The following is a 6,413-nucleotide window of genomic DNA, read 5'->3' as shown; positions in this document are numbered from 1 at the left end:
TTTTAGTAGAGACGGGGTTTCACCGTGTTGACCAGGATGGTCTCGATCTCTTGACCTCGTGATCCACCCGCCTCGGCCTCCCAAAGTGCTGGGATTACAGGCGTGAGCCACTGCGTCCGGCCCTCTTTTTTTCTTTTCTGTTTTTTTGAGAGAGAGAGTCTCCCTCTGTCACCCAGGCTGGAGTGCAGTGGCATGATCTCAGCTCATTGCAACTTCGACTTCCTGGGCACAAGTGATCCTCCTGTCTCAGCCTCTGGACTATAGGTACTTACCACCATGCCCAGCTAATTTTTTTTTTTTTTTTTTGGAGAGACAGGGTTTTGCCACGTTGCCCAGGCTAGTCTCAAAACTCTGGGGTTCAAGCAATCAGCCTATCTCAGCCTCCTGAAGTGTTTCTGTTACAGGTGTGAGCCACCAAGCCTGGCCCAAAATGTCTATTTCTTGCCTCAGCTCTGGAATCAGTGATTATTCAAGGAAGTCCTGGTTCCCTTTAGTGACAAATTAGATTTAGAAACCACAGTCGCAGAACTGACCACCTCTCTACCTGGGAGCCCTCTCCTCACATCCCTCACATCTTCATGTGATCCTACTTCCTTGACTGTCTCAGCCTTTCCACAAGGGAACAAAAGATTAACAGATAAAGGAAACTCATGATATAGTCACGTGTCACCTAATGACAGAGTTGTATTCTGAGATATGCATCATTAGGAGACTTCGTCATTGTGTGAACACTGTAATGTTCTCACACAAATCTAGATTGTATAGCCTGGTACATGCCTAAACTAATACTCTAGACTATCCCTCCTAGGCCACAAACCTGTATAGCATATTACTGTACTGAATATTGCAGGCAATTGTAACACAATCATAACTATTTGTGTATCTAAACATATTTAAATATGGAAAGGGTGGCTGGGTGCAGTGGCTCATGCCTGTAATCCCAGCACTTTGGGAGGCAGAGGTTGGCAGATCACCTGAGGTCAGGAGTTCAAGACCAGCCTGGCCAACATGGTGAAACCCCCTCTCTACTAAAAAGACCAAAAATTAGCCAGGCATGGTGGCTTATGCCTGTAATCTCAGTTACTTGGGAGGCTGAGGCAGGAGAACTGCTTGAGCTTGGGAAGCAGAGGTTGCGGTGAGCTGAGATCACACCACTGCACTCCAGCCTAGGTGACAGAGCAAGACTCTGTCTCAAAAAAGAAAAAAAACCAGGCTGGGCACAGTGACTCTGTAATCCCAGCACTCTGAGAGGCCAAGACGGGTGGATCACCTGAGGTGGGGAGTTCGAGACCTGCCTGACGAACATAAAGAAACGCCGTCTCTACAAAAAATACAAAAATTTGCTGGTGGTGGCAGCAGCAAATGGCAGGTGCCTGTAATCCCAGCTACTCGGGAGGCTGAGGCAGGAGAAACGCTTGAACCCAGGAGGTGGAGGGTGCAGTGAGCCAAGATCACGCCATTGCACTCCAGCCTGGGCAACAAGAGGAAAACTTTGTCTCAAAAAAAAAAAAAAAAAAATCCCCACAAAAAATGTCTTCTATCCAGGCCGGGCGCGGTGGCTCACGCTTGTAATCCCAGCACTTTGGGAGGCCGAGGTGGGTGGATCACGAGGTCAAGAGATCGAGACCATCCTGGTCAACATGGTGAAACCTCGTCTCTACTAAAACTACAAAACATTAGCTGGGCATGGTGGTGCGTGCCTGTAATCCCAGCTACTCAGGAGGCTGAGGCAGGAGGATTGCTTGAACCCAGGAGGCGGAGGTTGCGGTGAGCCGAGATCGCGCCATTGCACTCCAGCCTGGGTAACAAGAGGAAAACTTTGTCTCAAAAAAAAAAAAAAAAAAAAAAAAAAGTCTTCTATCCATAACTCACCTTATGTCTCTCTTTTTTATTCACAGATTTCTTTATATTTTGAACCTTTCTTTTAATAATTTCTGAATTAAACAAAAGTTATTCTTTTTCACAAAAAAGAATACATATCTTCCCTGGCACATTTTATATAAACTTAGAAAGCAAAGAATGCTGAACTATCAGATATTGACATTCTATAGATGAGAACCATTCTATAATTTTAAAATTATTTATCTATTTTGAGACAAGGTCTCACTGTCACCCAGGCTGGAGTGCAGGGGTGCAATCTCAGCTCACTGCAGCCTCCACTTCCTGGGATCAAGTGTTTCTCCTGCCTCAGCCTCCTGAGTAGCTGGGATTACAGGCACCACCACGCCTGGCTAATTTTGTATTTTTAGTAGAGATGGGATTTCATCATGTTACTCAGGTTGGTCTCAAACTCCTGAGCTCAAGCAGTCGACCTGCATTGGCCTCCCACAGTGCTGGGTTTACAGGGGTGAGCCACCACGCCCAGCCAATTTTAAGATTTTAAACTACACAAAAAGTTCAACATGTAAAGCCATTTTAACCATTCGAAAGCCTATGAAAATCAGTATTTTATCTAGGTAAAAAGCTTTAAGTTAAGTTTTATAGGACACAATATTCCCTTCAAACTAACAAGTTTAGACTAGTCTTTTTTTTAATTTATGAGTGTTCTTTTATTTATAGGCCAATTTGTTTTGTTCTGTTTTTTTTTGTTTTTGTTTTCAAGACAGAGTTTTGCACTTATTGTCCAGGCTGGAGTGCAGTGGTGCGATCTTGGCTCACTGCAACTTCTGCCTCCCAGGTTCAAGTGAGTCTCCTGCCTCAGTCTCTGGAGTAGCTGGGACTACAGGCGTGTGCCACCATGCCCAGCTAATTTCTGTGTTTTAGTAGAGACGATGTTTCACTATGTTGGCCAGGCTTGTCTTGAACTCCTGATCTCAGGTCATCCACCCACCTCGGTCTCCCAAAATGCTGGGATTACAGGTGTGAGCCACCGTGCCCAGTCTATAAGCCAATTAGTATGCTAGATACAAGCATATCACACAAATGAAGTGACCTATACGAGACAGCTGGATTTGTTATTTATAAAATTGGGACCTGTCTACCTGGCCAAATATTGTTTGCTGCAATTGGTATAGAAGACAGGAAGAGGCAAGGAAGGGGCTCTTGTACCATCAAATAAGGAAGGAAAGAGGCAAAATCCATTGCTAAAGGGGAGACCTCAGAGTCGCTGAGCTGCCAGAGAGGTTACTCAGCAGCAGAGACACCAAAGAAAAATGTTTGGGTGGCTGCTTGTCTGCCACTGTGGGAAGCGGTCCATTGGATCAAGGGTCTGGGACCTCCAGTAAACTTACTTGATTGAGCAAGGTAGCTTGTTGGAGCTATTGGAAGGTTAGTCCTAACATCGACAGGGAGCTTTTTCCTCTCACCAGGGATGATTAGGACCTCCTCATTGCTGATTACCAGGGGCTGGTAAGTTGGGTGCTCTTGTCTGGGCATCCCAGACACCAATCTTGAGACACTTCCTGAGGCTGGGTAATCCTGAGGTAGAAGGGTGCTTACAGCATCATCAGTAATTGTTCTTTTTGGTTATTTCTTTTGGTCTTTTCCATTTTTGCCTTTTACTGTTATAAACGTTAAAGGCCATGTTTAAGAGTTGGTTCATAGGGGATTGAGGGTCTCACTGCTGCTCTGTGCAGCTTTCTCCTAATGTCAGAGCAGACTGAGTAATAAAATGCATACCCAGGAGAGCTTGCCTTCTAGGCAGTCTGAGTCTGTATTAGCATATTTTCTGAGTTTCTCAACCAAACTACCCAGAAAGAGTGAGATTTTCATCTTTACCCTGGATTACATCTCTAACCTTATCATAATTGACAGGGTTAACCATACACTCTCCTCTGCTTTTTCTCTATGGTACAGCAAGTGGACCACAATACTTACAAGTCATACCAAGTCAAAGAACATGGTCAATTTAACAAACTCTTCTATAAACTTTCATGGATTCTTTGAAAATTGGCAGAATTTTTCCTTCCAAAAAGCCAAATCAGACATAGAAAATGGCATGTGTATTCTAAGTATCCCCCCATCTCCATCAGCTACTTCCCACAATGGACACAGCTTTGACTTCAGGGGCTGATGTGGAGCCACATTTCTGGGGGTACTGGTTGGACTACTTTCTCCAGCAGCAGAAGTTTTAGGCTGGGGCTAGTTGGATAGGTGGAGGAGTGCCTGATGACCTTTGGGTGGAATCCTGTGTTAGAGAACTGGCAGGACCCCTCAGAATTGGGAGACTGAGGAGGCTCTGGGAGGGATTAGGCCTTCTAAGGGAAACAGCTAGGAGGGGGTCCCTTAGGCATGACTTTCTAGTGCCTTTTTTTAAATCCCCTCCATCCCCCAGTGCCTTGAAGTAACACTGAATCAGTAAAGGACCATGAAAGCCTGTATATAAGGGACCTCTCCCCATTTTCCTTCTTTTTAATGTTAATTGTAAAATAGTATTATAATTTATAGAAATATGTTTAGGCTAAATCTCTTGGCCTTCTAATTTGTATTGGACTCAAATGGTGTTGCAATAGGAAATGAGTTTCTTTTTCTTTAAGCCAAAATTGAATTTGCTCCAATAGCCTAAAAGGCATCCTAATGGTGAGTCCTAATGCTGAAAATCCCAGAGCATCCAGAGGGCGATCAACAGTGAACCCCATAGACCAAGCTGGGGCCACTGAACAATATTACTCTGGCATCCCAGGGTCAACACAACAGGGGACCTCTCATAACCAAGTGTTCAGCCTTAAATAACTGCCCAAATACAGTTAGCAGGGAGCCAAAGCAAAAACTGCAAAGAAAATATATATTTCAGGGTAGAAAATAAAATAAAATGGCTGACAGAAAAATAAAATGGTGTTAGAAAAGAAACGACCTAGAAAAGGGGCAATTGGGATGTGATCAGGTGTGCTATGGGGGACTTTGAATTGACTGTCTAAGCCAAAGGCCTTATTTTCCTGGCTCACCTGATATTTGGCGGGTGAGGTAAAAGGGATACTTACCTGTCCACAGGAGCCAAAATGGGGCCCCCTGGTCTCTGATGGGGGGTGCAGGTGAAGGAATGCTCCCCAGGCTTCCCTGGCATGGGCAGGCTCGGCTGCTGTGAGGAAACTGACATGTGGTCCTGCAGCTTCCCAGTCAGAGCTTTGGATCCCTGTGCTATGGCTGCTCGTCCATCCACTCAGCTCCACCATCTGCCAGGAAAGATGATGGCTGCGAAAAGATCCTTTGGTTAGTGTTCCAGCTGTCTGCAGCTTTGATCCTCACAGCCCTGACTGACTGCTGCACCACCACCTCTCTCTGATTGCCACCTCTCACCATCTGACTGGTCACTGTCTTGTCATCTTGCTGTCTCACCATTTCTCCCTCTCTCAAGTCTTTTCACTTGGCCTCTTTGTTCATTGCTACTGTCTTGCCATCTTGCCACTGATCACTGCCATTTCTGTAGTCTCAACACCACATTGGTCACTTCCTCTCACTCACTATTTCATCCCTTTGTGGCCACCAGAAGGCACAGGATAGGTGAGCCCCAAGACTGGGGCTTAGCCCAGAAGGGTTCTTGGCCTTGCCCAGGAAATAATTCAAGGGCAAGTCAGTGGTGTTAGATAACCTTTTCCTGAACAGTGCTGCTTCTTGCAGAGCAGGGTTAACTCATAGGTAGTGTGCCTAGAGTCAGCAAACTATGGGCTCTCAGCAACTAAATTTATACTCACTTATAATCACTTTCAATTATTTGCAAATTAAGGGGAGGGTTAATGCAAATTGAGGGGTGAGCTATTTAGAATTTTCTAGAATAGGGATAGTGACTTTTGGGTCATTGCCAGGGAATGACCCTTGGTGGTAAATTTTGGGTTGTTGCCATGGCATCCATAAACTGTCATGGCACTTCTGAGAGTGTGTTATGCTAATGAGCAATGAGGGCAGCTAGGAATTGCTTTTTTACCCATCTGCTGGTTTTGACTGGGTTCTTCACTTTATCTTTTCTGGACTAGATTCTGTTTTGGTTGGCAGGACTGTGGCTAGAAAACAAGTTCTGCTAGTCTTCTATCTCACTATCACATGATAGACACTTGAAAAATGCTTATTGAATTGTATAAATGCTCTCACTTGATCCTAACTATAAGACTAAAGTAGCCAACAGTGTCCCACATTACCAAAGAGGACATTGGTTCAGAGGTTGTTCCACTAATATGGCAGAGCTGGGATTCAAACCTAGGTCTTTCCCACCCCAAAATGCCACCTCTCTAGAAGTCTCCCTAAAATGTATAAAACCAGCTGTGCTCAGACCACCATGGGCACATGTCATCAGGACCTCCTGAGGCTGTGTCCAGGTGCGCGTCCTTAATTTTGGCAAAATTAACTTCCTAAATTGACTGAGACCTGTTCACAAGGCCAATGAATCACTGCTCTTCATAAGATTAAATAACTCCTAGTGTGGGAGCATTAGAGGCACTAAACTGGAAAGAGGACAAGGTGGTCAGCAAGTGAGGGGCTTG

The 6,413-nt window shown here is 45.0% G+C and overlaps 1 long non-coding RNA gene across 1 annotated transcript in view; it reads right to left on the bottom strand.

The window, feature by feature from the left end:
- LOC119472326 overlaps window positions 1-5,124 on the bottom strand; it is a 14,325-nt gene extending 9,201 nt beyond the window's left edge. Inside the window, exon 1 of the long non-coding RNA XR_005201466.1 lies at window positions 4,920-5,124. This is a non-coding gene — a long non-coding RNA (uncharacterized LOC119472326). The remainder of the gene's footprint in view (window positions 1-4,919) is intronic.
- Window positions 5,125-6,413: the final 1,289 nt, after the last annotated feature.

This window comes from Cebus imitator, unplaced genomic scaffold, assembly GCF_001604975.1.
Source record: "Cebus imitator isolate Cc_AM_T3 unplaced genomic scaffold, Cebus_imitator-1.0 Scaffold94, whole genome shotgun sequence".
Lineage (NCBI taxonomy): Eukaryota > Metazoa > Chordata > Mammalia > Primates > Cebidae > Cebus > Cebus imitator.
This window is presented reverse-complemented; position numbering and strand designations above follow the sequence as displayed.